This window comes from Nomascus leucogenys, chromosome 14 (assembly GCF_006542625.1).
Source record: "Nomascus leucogenys isolate Asia chromosome 14, Asia_NLE_v1, whole genome shotgun sequence".
In the NCBI taxonomy this organism is placed as follows: Eukaryota; Metazoa; Chordata; class Mammalia; order Primates; family Hylobatidae; genus Nomascus; species Nomascus leucogenys.
In genome coordinates, this window is record NC_044394.1 from 1,016,095 (window position 1) to 1,035,756 (window position 19,662).

Genomic DNA, 19,662 nt, shown 5'->3' on the forward strand with positions numbered 1-19,662 from the left:
GATTTGGGTTAAGACAAGAGGTTGTGGAAACCAAAGTTCTTATTATTGCAGATGAAGCCTGCAGGTAGCTGGCTTCAGAGAGAAGAGATGGCACACGCCTCTTATCAGACCTAAAAAGCTGCCAGACTCTCAATTAACTATCTCCTGGATCAGAAAAGACCTGGAAAGGGAAGGGGATTCTCTACAGAATATGGATTTTTCCCTACAAGAGAGAGCTTTGCAGGGCCATTTCAAAATATGTCAAACAAATATATTTTTGGGTAAAATACTTTGAAATCTTTCAGGGCCTGCTATCTGTCATGTGATGCTATCCTAGAGTCAGGTTGGAATTTGGTATCTTACTGCTACAAAGACTCTGTTTTGTCAGTCTTAATATCTCTGTTGTAATGATAATGCTGATCAGTTGTGCCTGAATTCCAAAGGGAGGAGGGCATAATGAGGGATGTTCGACTTCCCTATCATGGCCTGAACTAGTTTTTCAGGTTTACTTTGGAAATGCCCTTGGTGGAGAGGCGGCAGTCCATTCAGTCAGTTGAGGGGTTTAGAATTTTATGTTTGGTTTACAGAGTGAATATGAGGTGAGGGCTAAAAGCACATTTTCTGAGTCCCAAATCAAGATAGATGGGCTAACTAAGGATTTTTGTGCCATTTTCAGATGTGATACGCTGTCTTGGAGGCATGGTATGAATGTAGACATGATGAAAATTCCAAGGTATTTTGATGGTTTGTGGATAGCAAGTCAGAATATTTGGAATTGGGACTATTTGGGGGTTTAAATTGTAAAGAAGAGCCTGAGAGGGAATGTTGAGGCATGAGGACAGATGAACTATAGGTAGCTGTAGACAAAATTCAAGTCAGTTTTAAAAATGATGAGTTGAAAATAAACCATGAAACTGAATTAGCCAGCAGCTGGCAAATGCATTTTCTCATTGACACCTAAGCAGTGATCAAATTCCCTCATTGTAGATCCTACCTCTTCTTCAGAAAGCATATATGGGCTTGCCTATATGCTTTCTGTAAAATAAAATCAAATTCCCAAAAGTTCCAGTAAGGTTATATGCTGTTATTTTTATATACCTCCTGTTCTTCCCCAAACTCTTGCTTCCTCAAATGCAACATCTTCCTTCTGTTGCCCTCATCTGGATTTTCAGATCATCCATCCACCCACCCATCCCTCCTTCCATCTACCCACCCATCCCTCCTCCCATCCACCCAATGAGAATCGGTGGAGTTCCTGTGGATGTTAGGCACTATGCGGTTCATGCTGGGTTCCCAGCACTCACAGAGGCAAAGTCATGGATTAGTTAATTACAAGTTGGACAAACATGACCGAAAGAGAAAGGCGTAGTGCTTTGGGAACATAGGGCCAAGAAACAGGACCTGGTCTGAAGGGTCCTGGAAGTCTTCCTGAGGAAGCCATGTTTAAGCTGAGTTCAGAAGAGTGAGTAGAAGTTGGCCAGGAGTATTTCATGCCAGCGCCTTCCCCTCACCCCATTTCTCCCCAAACCTGCTCTCCCTTGTCCTCTGGAATTCCTTGTCCTACTGTGAAAGCTCCCTGTGCATTTATTGACTGCTTCTCTTTTTCCAGCCCTGGGTTCTTCCTGAAGCTCCTGGGTCTCCAGTGGGTCTCTGCTCTTTGATGGCTCTGCCCACCTCCCCATTTCAGTCTGGGAATAGAATGCTCCTGTGGGCTGGGTGTGGTGGCTTACGCCTGTAATCCCAGCAGTTTGGGAGGCCAAGGTGGGCAGATCTCTTGAGCCCAGGAGTTCAAGACCAACCTGGGCAACATGGTGAAACCTGTCTCTCAGAAAATTAGCCAGGTGTGTGTGGCCCACGCCTGTAGTACCAGTTAATCTGGAGGCTGGGCCCAGGAGGTCAAAGCTGCAATGAGCCGTGGTCCTGTCACTGCACTTCAGCCTGGGTGACAGAGTGAGACCCTGTTTCAAAAAAAAGAAAAAAAATGCTACTGTGACTCTTCCTTCTTACACAATGCTCTAATATGACTTTTAAAGGACACGGTAATCATTTTGTCTCATTTCCATGGGGTAATCATTTTGTCTCTTAACTTTTCTTATCATAGCATTGCTACATTGATAAGGCATTTAGCACTGGGTCCCGCACAGGGTAAGTTCTTGATATGTATTACCCCTAGTATTATTTTTAAAAGACTCTGACTGTACATTGTACATAACAGGCACTTCATAACTGCTTACTCATCTTCCCTTATCCCAGTGCCCATGGGCCAGTTAAGGCAGAGAAGATAGGGTTGTAGGAATCAAATGTTTATTGAGTACCTTAGAAGTCATCCTGACAGTGGGAAGGCTTTGTCCAAGGTTAAACGACTTATTAATTAATGTTAGAGCTGGACTTGGGATCCAGGTCTTCATACTTGAGCATAGGCGTCCTGATTTGTGCTTTAATGCTCTACGACAATACCCCATGCTCTTCCAGTCTCTTTGTGGAGTCCCTGTCTTTTATCACTAGAAAGTGACAAAGGCCTTGACTCTGTGCTCAAAAGTCTTTTTTTGTCTCCTCTGCAAAAAGTGGATTATCTCATGCAATCCTAGAAACTGGAAATTCTCTCTAGAGAGCATGCCTCGCTGTCTCTCAGGGATGGGGTGGAAGTTGGGGGAGGATATAATGCCCCCTCCTGCCGGGCGCGGTGGCTCACGCTTGTAATCCCAGCACTTTGGGAGGCCGAGGTGGGCGGATCACGAGCTCAGGAGATCGAGACCAAGGTGAAACCCCCTCTCTACTAAAAAAATACAAAAAATTAGCTGGGCGTGGTGGTGGGCGCCTGTAGTTCCAGCTACTCGGAGAGGCTGAGGCAGGAGAATGGCGTGAACCCAGGAGGCGGAGCTTGCAGTGAGCCGAGATTGCACCACTGCACTCCAGCCTGGGCAACAGAGCGAGACTCCGTCTCAAAAAAAAAAAAAAAAAAAAAAAAATAATGCCCCCTCCTGCTACTTACCAGAGTCTGTCTCATCTGAGTGAGCATTTGGAGGACTTATATCATGGAATCTCCCTACATTCCTCAATCTTTGCTTACAAGTGCCCTTGAAGCATCCCTCTGCTTCACTTTTGGAGGAATTGTGTTATAGGTGACAGTTCATACCTACTGCCACCTTCTGTTGTAGAGTGTCTAGAGGTCTTTCTAGAGATGTGCTCTAGCAGGCAGTATGGCATCAGAGTTAAGAACACAGAACCTGGAGTCAGTCTACTTGGGTTTAACGTCAGCCTTAACTTGGGCAAATTATTTAAACTCTCCAAGTCTCAGTTTCTTCACTGAGGGACAACAATCGAAGGTACTTCAGAGGGCTGATGGAGAATTAAGAGGTGCTACGACATATAAAGCACATGGCCCACTGCCTGGCACATAGCAAGCATTCAATAAATGCCAGCTGTTATTATTTTCTCATCTGATCCCTACAGCAGCCTTGGGAGATAGGCAGGGCAGGTGTTATTAACCCTTCTATACCCCTGGGAAGGCTGAGTTTTAGAAATGTTAAATGACTTGATCTGAGGTCACAGAGCCAGTGAATGGCAGTCAGGACCCCAGGTGGTCTGACTCTGAGTTCAGTGCTCCTTCTCCCTCTGAGTGGCCTCTGAAATGAATGGTATTTCCCTTGGAGACCTGCCTGACTTTCATGTCTGTGAATTCTCTTTCCTTCCAGCTTCTCAGAATTCTGCCTGGTGTTAGTTTCCAGAAACTCACCAGTCAAAATGCTACCTGTTTCTGTGAGGCCAGGATGCAGGCCTCTCAGGAGGATTCAGGAGGGCTACGCAGTCGTTGGAAGGCTGGAGGGTTCCTGCTCATGCAGTGAGTACATTGAGCCTTCAGCTGGGAGTTAACTGAGTTGTCTATTGGGTGGAATTACGTTGAATCCCTTCAACTTGAAAGAAAACCTAACATATATTTGTGCATTTGAAAATTGCAGAATGATTTAATTTTATATCAAGTATTGTAATATATATATTACTGGAAAGATACTAATGAGTTTTTACTTGCATTTTATACAAAGGATAACTTCTTATTCAAGGCCTCTGGGCCTCTTGCTTTTACACATTACCAAGAACATTCCATTTTGTTCAATAAAAGCATTGATTTCATCCTTCTTTGTTGTCCGATAGGTTGGCAGGGTAGGGCTATTGCTTGCTTATTTTCTTACCTCTGGAGTATTCACTTCTGAAATGAAGGGGTGTTTCACTTGTGGACTGCATGATGCTGGGTAAGTTGCTGAACCTCTCTCTGAGCCTCGGGTGCCACATCTGAAATGATGATTCTTTTTTTTTTTTGAGACGGAGTCTCGCTCTGTCGCCCATGCTGGAGTGCAGTGGCGCGATCTCGGCTCACTGCAAGCTCCGCCTCCCGGGTTCACGCCATTCTCCTGCCTCAGCCTCCCGAGTAGCTGGGACTACAGGCGCCCGCCAACACGCCCGGCTAATTTTTTGTATTTTTAGTAGAGATGGGGTTTCACCGTGTGAGCCAGGATGGTCTCGATCTCCTGACCTCGTGATCTGCCCGCCTCGGCCTCCCAAAGTGCTGAGATTACAGGCTTGAGCCACCGCGCCTGGCCTGAAGTGATGACTCTTATCTCACAGACCTGTGTAAAGGGTTCAATGAGTTGACGTATTGTAAAGAGCCTCGCATAGCACTGTCCCTGACACTTACTAGGGGCTTGGTCAGCCTGAGTTTATCTTATGTGTTTATCTTTGTCCTTCATATTTGTCCATCCACAGTAACATTAATGACTTAATTTGCTCCAAACCCATGAGGCACATGGGACCAGTATGAATTTGAAATGGAGAAGGATATGGCTAAATTGCCTTATAAAAACCTTTATCAGTTTATACTACCATCAACTCTGTGAGTGAAAGTTCCCAATTTACTTAAGCATACTTCAACTTTTTTTATTGAAAAATAAAACACAGATACAAAAACTCACACCTAACAAATGCATGGCTTAATGAATTATTGTGAACGCCACCCGAGTTAAGAAGTAGAACTTTGCTACCCACCCTAGAACCTGTGCCCCTTTCCCTCATCCCAATTGCCTACCCCTCTCTCTCTATGAGTAGCCACTCTCTTGACTTTTGTAGTAATCATTTACTTGCTTTTAAAAGTTTTTTTTAAAGTTCAAATGCACATCCCAAGATACTCTAGTCTTGCTCATTAAAAAAAAAGTGATAATTTTTTAAAGCCACGATTATTCAGTAAATTCTTCCTCCATCCCTCTTTTTTTCTTTACAATTTACCTGTAGAAGAATTCAGGCCTTTTGGTTTGTAGAGTTTCCCATATTCTGGGTTTTGCTGACTGCATATTCATGGTGCAGTTAAGCATGTTCCTCAGTCCTCTGTGTTTTCTACAAATTGGCAGGTAGTTCAGAGACTGGATTAGAACTCAGGTTCAGTTTCTTTGGCAAGATTGTTGGTGGTGTTAAGCGTGACTATAGGAAGTGCATAATATCTAATGGTCTCTCTTTTTATGTTTGTAACCATTCATACGTAGTTTATTGAGGGCTGCAGAATGGTGATATTCCATTTATTAGTTGGGATACTTTTCTAAAGGGAAACTTACCCTTGTTTATTATTTGTTTACCCAGTGGTGCAGTTCCTATGGGAAAGGCTGGATTAATGCTGGAGTTTTCCCCCTTTACATACCAGTTTTCAAGACAATGAATTAATTCCCTATCATCCTCTGAGGGTGACCAATCATTTTAAAAAATGTTATTATGAATCCATAGGTTTAAATATATTTGATGGTTTTAGTCTATTGCAAGCTTATCCAGCTTGTGGCCCACAGTCTGCATGCTGCCCAGACAGCTTTGAATGTGGCCTAAGACAAATTTGTAAACTCTCTTAAAACATTATGAGATTTTTTTTTGCAATTTTTTTTTTAAGTTCATCAGTTGTTGTTAGTGTATTTTATGTGTGGCCTAAGACAAGTCTTCTTCCAGTGTGGCCCAGGGAAGCCAAAAGATTGGACACCCCTGGTCTGTTGCAATTATTGTCATCATTGAAGCTCAAGTTGTCCCCCATCTTTGGTCAGTGGAAGCTTCTTCAGGTTTGATCCTAAGTCCTTTTGACATGACTGTAGTGGTTTTTTAAAGTTCCCTTATTATTTGACATGAAGAAGTGTTCCAGGCTCATCTCATATATTTCCTGCTCCAGACATAAAATGAGCCATTTCTCTGAGAATCACTGGTTTCTTTGGATAAGAAATTTGTGATGGTTAATATTGAGTGTCAACTTGATTGGATTGAAGAATGCAAAGTATCGTTCCTGGGTGTGTCTGTGAGGGTGTTGCCAAAGGAGATTAACATTTGAGCCAGTGGACTGGGAAAGGCAGACCCACCCTCAGTCTGGATGGGCACAGTCTGAGCTCGATCTAAACAGCTACCAGAGTGGCTAGAATAAAGCAGGCAGAAGATGGAAAGAGCAGACTTGCTGAGTCTTCTGGCCTTCATCTTTCTCCTATGCCAGATGCTTCCTGCCCTCGAAAATCGGACCCTGAGTTCTTTAGCTTTTGGACTCTTGGACTTACACCACTGGTTTGCCAGGGCTTTTGGGCCTTTTGCCACAGACTGAAGATTGCACTTTTGGCTTCTCTACTTTCTTTCTTTCTTCTTCTTTTTTTGAGACAGAGTCTTGCTCTATCAGCCAGGCTGGAGTACAGGCACTATCTCAGCTCACTGCAACCTCTGCCTCCTGGGTTCAAGCAATTCTCCTGCCTCAGCCTCCTGAGTAGCTGGGATTATAGGCATGTGCCACCACGTCTGGCTAATTTTTGTATTTTTAGAAGAGACAAGGTCAGGCTGGTCTCGAACTCCTGACCTCAGGTAATCCGTCCGCCTTGGCCTCCCAAAGTGCTGTGATTACAGGCGTGAGCCGCTGCGCCTGGCCAGCTTCCCTACTTTTGAGGTTTTGGGACTCGGCTGGCTTCCTTGCTCCTCAGTTTGCAGGTGGCCTGTTCACACTTCACTTTGTGATTGTGAGAGTCAGTACCCCTTAATAACCTCCCCATTATATATGCATCTATCCCATTAGTTCTGTCCCTCTAGAGAATCCTAATACAAAATTGTACATCAAGACCACAATCTGCTAGTGATGATCATTTCTACTGAGGTTGGGCCTTATTTCTAGACCTTTTCAATAAACATTTAGAACTAGGGGGACATGAGATAAGGGGTTTATTGCATGTTGATAACATTTGTCTGTGCCTTTTACAATTGAAGATCAGTTTTACTGGATATAAAATCCTTGGCTCTTTATTTCCTTGGCCATCTTAAATATGTGAATTCCATTTCCTTTACCATAAAATATTGCTGTTGAAGAGTCTGATAATAAGCTGAATTTCTTTCCCTTTTTAAAATCATGTACTCTAATTTTATTTATAGCTAAAGCCGTTGTTATTTAAAGTACAGTAATTTCACTAGAATGTCTTGGTACTGGTTATTCTGGGTAAATATCCTCAGGGATGAGGTCTGCTCTTTTAATATGAAGCCTGGAATCTTTTTTTATTTCAGGAAAGTTTTCTTGAATTATTGTGTCTGTTCTGTTCCTTTCTTGTGGTTTTTTTAAGAACTTTATTATCTGTATGTATGATCTTCTTTGCCTGCCTTCAATATTTGTCAGTTTCTCTTCAGTTCTTTTTATCCCTTCATTTTTTTATTAAGATTCTTTTTCCTATTTTTTACCTGTTTCTCTCTCTCTCTCTCTCTCTCTTTTTTTCCTGAATAGAGGTGGGGTCTCCTTATGTTTCCCAGGCTGGTCTTGGACTCCTAGGTTCAAGTGATCCTCCCGCATCAGCCTCTTAAAGTGCGGGGGTTACAGGCATGAACCTCACCTGTTTCTCTTAAGAAACGTGTGTTTATTGACCCTGTCTGACATCTCCGAAGAGAGCAGTGGTTCTCCCGGCATGGTGTTTGAGCTCTGAGAATGGACAGACTGCCTCCTCAAGTGGGTCCCTGAACCCCGTGTAGCCTAACTAGGAGATACTTCCTAGTAGGGGCCGACTGACACCTCATACAGGTGGGTGCCCTTCTGGGATGAAGCTTCCAGAGGAAGGATCAGGCAGCAATATTTGCTGTTCTGCAGCCTCCACTGGTGATATTCAGGCAAACAGGGTCTGGAGTGGACCTCCAGCAAACTCCAACAGACCTGCAGCTGAGGGACCTGACTCTTAGAAGAAAAACTAACAAACAGGAAGGAATAGCATCAACATCAACAAAAAGGACATCCACACCAAAACCCCATCTGTAGGTCACCAGCATCAACAAAAAGGACATCTACACCCAAACCCAATCTGTAGGTCACCAGCATCAAAGACCAAAGGTAGATAAAATCACAAAGATGGGGAGAAACCAGAGAAGAAAAGCTGAAAATTCTAAAAACCAGAGCACCTCTTCTGCTCCAAAGGATCGCAGCTCCTCACCAGCAATGGAACAAAGCTGGACGGAGAATGACTTTGACGAGCTGACAGAAGTAGGCTTCAAAAGGTCGGTGATAACAAACTTCTCCGAGCTAAAGGAGGATGTTTGAATCCATCACAAGGAAGCTAAAAACCTTGAAAAAAGGTTAGACGAATGGCAAACTAGAATAAACAGTGTAGAGAAGACCTTAAATGACCTGATGAAGCTGAAAACCATGGCACAAGAACTATGTGATACATTCACAAGCTTCAATAGCCGATTCAATCAAGTGGAAGAAAGGATATCAGTGATTGAAGATCAAATTAATGAAATAACGCGAGAGGAGAAGTTTAGAGAAAAAAAGAGTAAAAAGAAACAAACAAAGCCTCCAAGAAATATGGGAATATGTGAAAAGACCAAATCTATGTTTGACTGGTGTACCTGAAAGTGAAGGGGAGAATAGAACCAAGTTGGAAAACAGTCTTCAGGATATTATCCAGGAGAACTTCCCCAAGCTAGCAAGGAAGACCAACATTCAAATTCAGGAAATACAGAGAATGCCACAAAGATATTCCTGGAGAAGAACAACCCCAAGACACATGATTATCAGATTCACCAAGGTTGAAATGAAGGAAAAAATGTTAAGGGCAGCCAGAGAGAAAGGTCGGGTTACCCACAAAGGGAAGCCCATCAGTCTAACAGTGGATCTCTTGGCAGAAACTCTACAAGCCAGAAGAGAGTGGGGGCCAATATTCAACATTCTTTTTTTTTTTTTTTGAAAATATATGCTTCTATTTTTCCATGATTACAAACACAACTGAATATCAGATGCACAAAGTAAGAATTATACGGGGCAAAAAAATCAGATACGTTCATATATATATCACCTTTTCAGGGCTATTTCCATCCAGAATAACCTTGGTTTGCCAGGGCCAATAGAAAGAAGTCACAAAATCGCCTTTAGTCAAATTTGTGTGTTTGCTTTCTTCTATAATTCCAATACCTCCACCGTCAATGACTTCAGATAGCTGCCAAGATGTTATATAATCAGTGCCAGTGTCTTCATTCATTCTACAATGAAGGCTGTCACTTCACACTTGGAAGGTTGCACAGTGGCCAGGCAGAGGCGCTCCTCACTTCCCAGAGAGGGTGGCGGCTGGGCAGAGGTGCTCTTCACTTCCTAGATGGGGTGGCCAGGCAGAGATGCTCCTCACTTCCCAGACAAGGTGGTGGGCAGAGGTGCTCCTCACTTCCTAGATGGGGCGGCCGGGCAGAGGCACTCCTCACTTCCCAGATGGGGCGGCCGGGAAGAGGTGCTCCTCAGGTCCCAGACGGGGCGGTCGGGCAGAGGCGCTCCTCACATCCCAGATGATGGGCGGCCGGGCAGAGGCGCTCCTCACTTCCCAGATGGGGAGGCCAGGCAGAGGTGCTTCTCACTTCCCAGACGGGGCAGCCAGGCAGAGGCGCTCTTCACTTCCCAGATGGGGTGGCCGGGCAGAGGCGCTCCTCACTTCCTAGACGGGGCAGCCAGGCAGAGACACTCCTCAGTTCCTAGACGAGGTGGCGGCTGGGCAGAGGCGCTCCTCACTTCCCAGATGGGGTGGCTGGGCAGAGGCGCTCCTCATTTCATAGACAGGGCAGTTGGGCAGAGACACTCTTCACTTCCTAGATGGGGTGGCGGCTGGGCAGAGGCTGTAATCTTAGCACTTTGGGAAGCCAAGGCAGACGGCCGGGAAGTGGAGGTTGTAGCGAGCCGAGATCACACCACTGCACTCCAGCCTGGGCAACATTGAGCACTGAGTGAGCGGGACTCCGTCTGTAATCTCAGCATTTCGGGAGGCCGAGGTGGGCAGATCACTCGAGGTCAGGAGCTGGAGACCAGCCTGGCCAACACGGTGAAACCCCGTCTCACAAAAACAAAAAGCAGCCAGGCGCGGTGGTGTGCACCTGCAATCCCAGGTATTCGGCAGGCTGAGGCAGGAGAATCACGGGAGCCCGAGGCAGGAGGTTGCAGTGAGCAGAGATCACACCGCTGCACTCCAGCCTGGGCAACAGAGAGAGAGCATCTGAAAGGAAGGAAGGAAGGAAGGAAGGAAGGAAGGAAGGAAGGAAGGTCGACATTCTTAAAGAAAAGAATTTTCAACCCAGAATTTCATATCCAGCCAAACTAAGCTTCATAAGTGAAAGATAAATAAAATCCTTTACAGAAAAGCAAATGCTGAGAGATTTTGTCACCACCAGGCCTGCCTTACAAGAGCTCCTGAAGGAAGCACTAAACATGGAAAGGAACAACCGGTACCAGCCCCTGCAAAAACATGCCAAATTGTAAAAATCATCAAAGCTAGGAAGAAACTGCACCAACTAATGGGCAAAATAACCAGCTAACATCATAATGACAGGATCAGATTCACACGTAACAATGTTAACCTTAAATGTAAATGGGCTAAATGCCCCAATTAAAAGACACAGACTACCAACTTGGATAAAGAGTCAAGACCCATCAGTGTGCTGTATTCAGGAGACCCATCTCACGTGCAGAGACACACATAGCCTCAAAATAAAGTGATGGAGGAAGATCTACCAAGCAAATGGAAAGCAAAAAAAGGCAGGGGTTGCAATCCTAGTCTCTGACAAAACAGACTTTAAACTAACAAAGATCAAAAGAGACAAAGAAGGACATTACATAATGATAAAGGGATCAATTCAACAGGAAGAGCTAACTATCCTAAATATATATGCACACAATACCGGAGCACCCAGATTCATAAAGCAAGTCCTTAGAGACCTACAAAGAGACTTAGACTCCCACACAATAATAACCGGAGACTTTAACACCCCCTGTCAACATTAGACAGATCAATGAGACAGAAGGTTAACAAGGATACCCAGGACTTGAACTCAGCTCTGCACCAATAGACCTAATAGACATCTACAGAACTTTGCACCCCAAATCAACAGAATATACATTCTTCTCAGCACCACACTGCACTTATTCCAAAATTGACCACATAGTTGGAAGTAAAGCACTCCTCAGCAAATGTAAAAGCACAGAAATTACAACAAAGTGTCTCTCAGACCACAGTGCAATCAAATTAGAATTCAGGATTAAGAAACTCTGTCAAAACCACACAATTACATGGAAACTGAACAACCTGATCCTGAATGACTACGGGGTAAGTAATGAAATGAAGGCAGAAATAAAGATGTTTTTTGAAACCAATGAGAAAAAAGACACAATGTACCAGAATCTCTGGGACATGTTTAAAGGAGTATGTAGAGGGAAATTTATAGCACTAAATGCCCACAAAAGAAAGCAGGAAAGATCTAATATCAACACCTTAACATCACAATTAAAAGAACTAGAGAAGCAAGAGCAAACAAATTCAAAAGCTAGCAGAAGGCAAGAAATAACTAAGATCAGAGCAGAACTGAAGGAGAGAGAGACACAAAAAACCCCTCAAAAAATCAATGAATCCAGGAGCTGGTGTTTTGAAAAGATCAACAAAATTGATAGGCTGCTAGCAAGACTAATAAAGAAGAAAAGAGAGAAGAATCAAATAGACACAATAAAAAATGATAAAGGGGATATCACCACCAATCCCACAGAAATACAAACTACCATCAGAGAATACTATAAACACCTCTATGCAAATAAACTAGAAAATCTAGAAGAAATGGATAAATTCCTGGACACATACACCCTCCCAAGACTAAACCAGGAAGAAGTTGAATCTCTGAATAGACCAATAACAGGCTCTGAAATTGAGGCAATAATTAATAGCCCACCAACCAAAAAAAGTCCATGACCTGATGGATTCACCACCAAATTCTACCAGAGGTACAAAGAGGAGCTGGTACCATTCCTTCTGAAACTATTCCAGTCAATAGAAAAAGAGAGAATCCTCCCTAACTCATTTTATGAGGCCAGTATCATCCTGATACCAAAGCCTGGCAGAGACACAACAAAAAAAGAGAATTTTAGACCAATATCCCTGATGAACATCGATACAAAAATCCTCAATAAAATACTGGCAAACCGAATCCAGCAGCTCATCAAAAAGCTTATCCACCACGATCAAGTTGGCTTCATCCCTGGGATGCAAGGCTGGTTCAACATATGCAAATCAATAAACGTAATCCATCACATAAACAGAACCAATGACAAATACCCCATGATTATCTCAATAGATGCAGAAAAGACCTTCAACAAAATTCAACAGCCCTTCATGCTAAAAACTCTCAATAAACTAGGTATTGATGGAACGTATCTCAAAATTATGAGAGCTATTTATGACAAACTCACAGCCAATATCTACTGAATGGGTAAAAACTGGAAGCACTCCCTTTGAAAACTGGCACAAGACAGGGATGCCCTCTCTCACCACTCCTATTCAACATAGTGTTGGAAGTTCTGGCCAGGGCAATCAGGCAAGAGAAATAAAGGGTATTCAATTAGGAAAAGAGGAAGTCAAATTGTCCCTGTTTGCAGATGACATGATTATATATTTAGAAAACCCCATTGTCTCAGCCCAAAATCTCCTTAAGCTGATAAGCAACTTCAGCAAAGTCTCAGGATACAAAATCAATGTGCAAAAATCATAAGCATTTCTATACATCAATAACAGACAAACAGAGAGCTAAATCATGAGTGAACTCCCATTCACAATTGCTACAAAGAGAATAAAATACCTAGGAATCCAACTTACAAGGCATGTGAAGGACCTCTTCAAGGAGAACTACAAACCACTGCTCAATGAAATAAAAGAGGATACAAACAAATGGAAGAACATTCCATGCTCATGGGTTGGAAGAATCAATATCGTGAAAATGGCCATACTCCCCAAGGTAATTTGTAGGTTCAATGCCATCCCATCAAGCTACCAACGATTTTCTTCACAGAATTGGAAAAAACTACTTTAAAGTTCATATGGAACCAAAAAAGAGCCTACATAGCCAAGATGATCCTAAGCAAAAAGAACAAAGCTGGAGGCATCACACTACCTGACTTCAAATTATACTATAAGGCTACAGTAACCAAAACAGCATGATACTGGTACCAAAACAGAGAGATAGACCAATGGAACAGAACAGAAATAACACCACACATCTACAACCATCTAATTTTTGACAAACCTGACAAAAACAAGAAATGGGGAAAGGATTCCCTATTTAATAAATGGTGCTGGGAAAACCAGCTAGCCATATATAGAAAGCTGAAACTGGGTCCCTTCCTTACACCTTATACAAAAATTAATTCAAGATGGATTAAAGACTTAAATTTTAGACCTAAAACCATAAAAACCCTAGAAGAAAACCTAGGTAATACCTTTCAGGACATAGGCATGGGCAAGGACTTCATGACTAAAACACCAAAAGCAATGGCAACAAAAGCCAAAATAGACAAGTGAGAGCTAATTAAACTAAAGAGCTTCTGCACAGCAAAATAAACTACCATTAGAGTGAACAGGCAACCTACAGAATGGGAGAAAATTTTTGCAATATACCCATCTGACAAAGGGCTAATATCCAGAATCTACAAAGAACTTCAACAAATTTACAAGAAAAAAACAGACAACCCCATCAAAAAGTGGGCAAAGGATATGAACAGACATTTCTCAAAAGAAGACATTTATGCAGCCAACAGACATGTGAAAAAATGCTCATCATCACTGGTCATCAAAGAAATGCAAATCAAAACCACAATGAGATACCATCTCACACCAGTTAGAATGGTGATCATTAAAAAGTCAGGAAACAACAGATGCTGGAGAGGATGTGGCAGAATAGGAACACTTTTACACTGTTGGTGGGAGTGTAAACTAGTTCAACCATTGTGGAAGACAGTGTGGTGATTCCTCAAGGATCTAGAACTAGAAATACCATTTGACCCAGAGATCCCATTACTGGGTATATACCCAAAGGATTATAAATCATTCTAATATAAAGACACATGCACATGTATGTTTATTGTGGCACTATTAACAATAGCAAAAACTTGGAACAAACCCAAATGTCCATCAATGATAGACTGGATTAAGAAAATGTGGCACATATGCACCATGGAATACTATGTAGCCATAAAAGAGGATGAGTTAATGTCCTTTGCAGGGACATGGATGAAGCTGGAAACCATCATTCTGAGCAAACTATTGCAAGGACAGAAAACCAAACACCTCATGTTCTCACTCATAGGTGGGAACTGAACAATGAGAACACTTGGACACAGGGTGGGGAACATCACACATGGGGGCTAGTCGTGGGGTTGGGGGCAGAGGGAGGGATAGCATTAGGAGAAATACCTAATGTAAATGAACAGTTAATGGGTGCAGCAAACAAACATGGCACATGTATACCTATTTAGCAAACCTGCACGTTGTGCACATGTACCCTAGAACTTAAAGAATAAAATAAATAAATAAATAAACGTGTTTATTTGATCTTCTTTCTAGTTTAGTCTTCATTTCTGAAATGCTTTTTCTTTCAATTCTTTCCTGAGTTCTGTCATTTCACTTCTGAGTTTTTCTAATTCTGATTTATAATGTTCTTTTATGTCTTGTAGTTTAAAAAATGTGTTTGAGCTTGATTTGAAACAATAATGGTTTTATTCTGTTTTGTGGATGTGTCTTTATGGTGTGCAGTTTCTCCTAAACATGGGGCCCAATCCTAGAAGTAAGTCCTCAGTCCTACCCCTTAGAGGCAGACATTTGGCATCCCTTTCGCCCTTTCATCTGATAGCTGCTTCCGTATCTCCAGATAATATGCTAATACTACTTTTTCATGGTGTATCATCTTTAGACATTTTATGTTTAATTCCTTCTGTAACATTTACATGAGAATTTATCTCTATTGCACCAGTCTCCCTTCCCCTATTCAGTCCTCCCAATATAGTAATTTTATTATGTTTAGTTGTTTCTGTTATTTTGACTAAGTGAATATTGTTAACTAGAAATGGAAATGGTATATTTTGATTACAATTAATTTATTATGTTGCCTTCCTTTATCGTATCTTCAGTTTGTTTTTGTGTTTTCCTCCAGCTGTGCCATTAGATTAGGCACTGATCCATTTTCCTGAATCTTCCTTCTGCTCCCATCTGGACTCTAGGATTCTCCTTGGCTGCTCTCTTGGTGGTTGGCTTCTGTCTCCTGGCTCCCACATTCTCCATTTTGTTGGTTTAGTCTCTTGCTTTTTCCTAGCACATTCTCAAACAGCTTTCTAAAATAGGATGTATTGGAGGCAAATTTTCTTAGAACTTGAAAATAACTACTTGGATCTGAAAATCAAATCCCTTAGAATTCTGAGGCATTGTTCTTCTGGTAGACAGTATTACTGTTACAAAATCTGATTCTACTCTGATTCTATTTACTTTCAAAGCAATTTTTAATTTTTTTTGCCTTTTTCTTTGGTAGCTTTTAGAATCCATTCTTTATTCTTGGTACTGCAGGATTTTATGATAACGTCCCTTGGTTTGTGTCTTTTGCATCCCTTGTTCTGGTTCTCAGTGGAACTTGCTATCTGTAAACGTCAGCTCTGGGAATTAACTTGAACTGTTTCATCCGTAATTCTACCTTCCTAGTTTCTGTGTTTCTTTCTATAACAGAACTCCTAAGTCAATAGTTAGATTTTGGACCTCTTGAATTAAAATATCTCTCATTTTTCCCTCCTATATCTTCTGTCTGTGTTTTTTGTTCTGCTTTCTGACTTTATCTTCTGACTTTTTTGTTAAATTTTCATAGTTTAGCAGATATTTTTAAATTTCTTAAACTCTTGTTTTTTAACTTTATTCTTCATAAAGTCTTCTTATTTTATGGGTGCAATATCTTCTCTACTATCTTTTAAGAAAATAATGATAGATTTTTAGGTTAGAATGTTACTTTTTCTTATTTATCTTTTTTTATGTTGGAGCTTTTTTTTTTTCCTGTATTTCTCAAGTAACCTGGTGACAAAAGGCTGGTCCTTTAGATTACAGGAGTGGGGCATAGTGAAGCTCATTGGAACTCTGAGTGGGAAGGAGGTACTGCATGACTGGCAGGCTTTGCTTTGGGTGAGTGGGGAAGATACTGTTGCTATGCTGGAGGAGAAGGCTAGAATGAGGCGGTCTTTTTCCCTGGGAAAACCTGAATTTTTTTTTCTTTTTTGAGGCGGAGTCTCACTCTATTACCCAGGCTAGAGTGCAGTGGTGCGATCTCAGCTCATTGCAACCTCCGCCTCTCGGGTTCAAGAGAATTCACCTGCTTCAGCCTACCGAGTAGCTGGGATTACAGGCATGAGCCACCATGCCCAGATAATTTTTGTATTTTTAGTAGAGACGGGGGTTTCACCATGTTGGCCAGGCTGGTTTCAAACTCCTGGCCTCAAGAGATCCACCCACCTTGGCCTCCCAAAATGCTGGGATTAGAGGCATGAGCCACCGTACCCATCCTGATATTTTTTCAGAGGAGAAAATTCCAGTCTTTGCCATAGTGGGTGTGGGGAAATGCCTGCCTACTCATCAATGTTATGTGAAGCTTGGGGATGGGGTTTAGTGATGGTAAAGGGACAGGTGAGGGGTCTACTCTTCCTAAAAATCTCTCAATTAATCTCTGTTTTTAACCCTGCATTTCACTCCTGTGCTTCTCTGAGTGTGGAGTCTCTGAGCTTCTGTGCATTCTGTGAGGGCAAATTGGCTTTCTTGTCTGTAGCCCCCCTTGGAGCACGCTTTGCTAGGGCTTGCTTGCTCTGCTCCACCAGTGATCGCTCTGCCACTGGCTGCCTGATATCTACAACTTTGCGGAAATCTCTACTCACAATAAGCCCCTTTACCCCCATTTTCCTTTTTGTGGGCATATATGGTGTTTTATTCCTTTACTATAAATTCAGTGAAATCTAAAATGAGAGGGGATAAATACATGTGTTCAGTCTACCATCAGAAGCTAGAAACTTCTGTTATTCCACTTTAATAAATTTATATCACAGGTTATTTGCTGGAGAACTGGGCAAGGATATTTCTAATTTTCTCTGGTGTGTATAAAAATATATTTAATGTATGTCTTTGTGGGTATACTAACCAGAAAGAGACTACACTTATTTAGTTGGGTTCTCTTTAGTGGAGTAGGTGCTGGGAAGTTGCATTAAGCAGAAATCTGATTTACATTTTGCTAGACACTGAAATGAATGCAATGAAATAGGTTTACTGCATTTGATTGTGTGTTGGGTTTGCCTTATTACCTCAATATTTCTAGGTAGTGACAAAACAAAGACTTAGGGTGTCTAAGAGTCTTTGGAACATCAGGACCGGGTTAGTTTTCATGACTGGAGCCAGGCTCTGGCTCAGAATTCATTTCTTGTTTCCAGGCTTTCCCTCTTTGCTTCCTTACTGCTCCCACTGCACCTTGTACCCACTAAACTTTGTCTCTTGTGGTCTGGAGCAACATCTAGTTCATCTTTGTGTCTGCCACATTGAACACAGCGCCTAGCACTAAACAGCCAGTTAGTGGACAAATGACTACTTACATGATAAGGTTTACAATTTGTATTTTTTTATATACATCTCTTTCTTCCTATAAGAATATCAGCGTCTCAAGGGTAGGGATCTGGTCCTATTCGTTTTTGAAACTCTCTTGCCTAGTATGCATTAAATAAGACTAAGTGAGAACAGAACATCCAAGACCTTTAACAAGGGACCATCCTTTTTGTGTTTCCTGATGTTTTAAGAGACAAAAGTGCTTTTGCAGCCGTGACTTCTAAGACTAAGAGAAGAGATTAAACAAAGCCAAATTTACTCAAAGCACAACATACCTGTGCATGTATTCAGGTCTGTCTCTAGCATCCCAGTCAGAAAAGCAGTACCTCCCTCCGTAGTCTGATACAGATTCCAGACTTGCATCCCCCTAGGACAATACCACTTGCACCATTGGAAAAATGCATCATTGCTTTCTCTAGCGGCTGATTAAATTCTAGTTCCCCATGATTCATGGAACTTGCTTGAGGACTGATGGAGTACCTAGACTGTAGACTTCATTCTGAAATCCCACCAGCTCCCAAAGAACCCATCATACAGCCCATGATGCATGCACACTCCAGGTGCCACTACCATATGACTACAGGCCCAACCACCACCTCTTGAAAGCAAGAGTGGACCTACCTCTCTTGAGGCTGGCCTTGTAGCCAATCTAGTTGGCTTCTGTGTGTTCCATAGCCTTGCCATGTGTCTTGGACCATGCAATATTGATGATGATACAAATAATCCTTTAGTGAGTACTTATTGGTGTACCAGGTGCTGTGCTAAATGTGCTTCAAACAACATTTCATTGAACTCTCACGACTCAGTGAATTCATTTCTATTGCAGATGAAGCCTCTGAGAAGTTAGGTAATTTTTCTCTAGGTCACAGTACAAGTAAGTACAAGAGCCAGGACTAAAACTCAGGCTTGTTAGAAGTGCCCAAAATCCATGTTCCTAATGACTTGTAGCATGAGGGTTCCCAGAAGCTAGCTCTGAGATGGAGATTTGTATGCAGGAGATTTACGAGGACTGTGCCTGGGATCAACACCTGTGGAAAGAATGAGTTGGAAGCAGGATGGGGCAGATGAAGAAGCTGAGCACTGATGAAGTCCCAGTGAAAGCCTCAGCTAGCCCCCAGGGAACTCTGAAGATGGGATGGCCCTTTGGAATCATCCTGTTGTGATATAGAAGCTGGAAAGAGGAGAAACCTACAAAATAATTAAGAAACAATGCTATGTCATCGCTCCAGGGAAGCTTGTTAATTTATTCACTTACTTGCCCACTCATTCTTTGATTCACTCATTCATTCATTCAGTGTGCCAGATTAGGTGCTGGATTCTGGGGAACAGGGTACAAAGTGAAGTTTACAGTCAACACGGAGATGATGAACACATGAGCTAGCGGGACACAGTCTTACTGGTGCTCAGAGATGTGCACAGGGTTCCATGAGAGAATGGATGTGGGGATGCACTGAAAGCAAGTGGGAGGAGCCAGGATGTTGCTGCCTCCTCAGAGGTGACTGGGCTTTCCTAGGGCAGGGGGAAGAAGGGCATTCTGGGCCCAGGGGAAAGACTGAGCCTTTTTACTTTTCTCCAGATGGGGTTGTCTTTTTTATTTTTATTTTTTGAGATGGAGTCCTGCTCTGTTGCCCAGGCTGGAGTGCAGTGTGAAAATCTTGGCTCATTGTAGCCTCTGCTTCCCAGGTTCAAGCAATTATCCTGACTCAGCCTCCTGAGTAGCTGGGATTACAGGCATGCACCACCGTGCCTG